We start from the raw sequence: 405 nt of genomic DNA, 5'->3' as shown, positions 1-405 counted from the left end.
TTATTCATCGGGATGGCATGCAACATGTGGCTGGCTTGGGGATATCATAGACCCGGTCGATCATGTGTTATTTCCACACGCTGAAGCCGAGAAGAATTATAGCTTTACACACTGTTAACTTGTAATTAAGAGAAAGAGTGAAGGAAGGGGGAATAAAAAAAGAGAGAAAAACGTTAAAAATACGATGATTTATTTACCTTTTTTGGGGGGAGGGGGAAGAAAATGGGGGGGGGGGTTCAGGCTTGATTTTTTTGGGCACATGTTGTTAAGTCTGAAGAAGCATTTATAGCCGCCAGTTTTCGATATTAACAAGATTCCGGGAACAGATTTAAAAATGAGTCATACTGAAGACCTTGAGTAACTAGTTTAACTCGATGCCTTCACCATAACAATAATCTTGAAAAT

The sequence above is a fragment of the Penaeus monodon genome, chromosome 22 (genome assembly GCF_015228065.2).
Source record: "Penaeus monodon isolate SGIC_2016 chromosome 22, NSTDA_Pmon_1, whole genome shotgun sequence".
In the NCBI taxonomy this organism is placed as follows: Eukaryota; Metazoa; Arthropoda; class Malacostraca; order Decapoda; family Penaeidae; genus Penaeus; species Penaeus monodon.
This window is presented reverse-complemented; position numbering follows the sequence as displayed.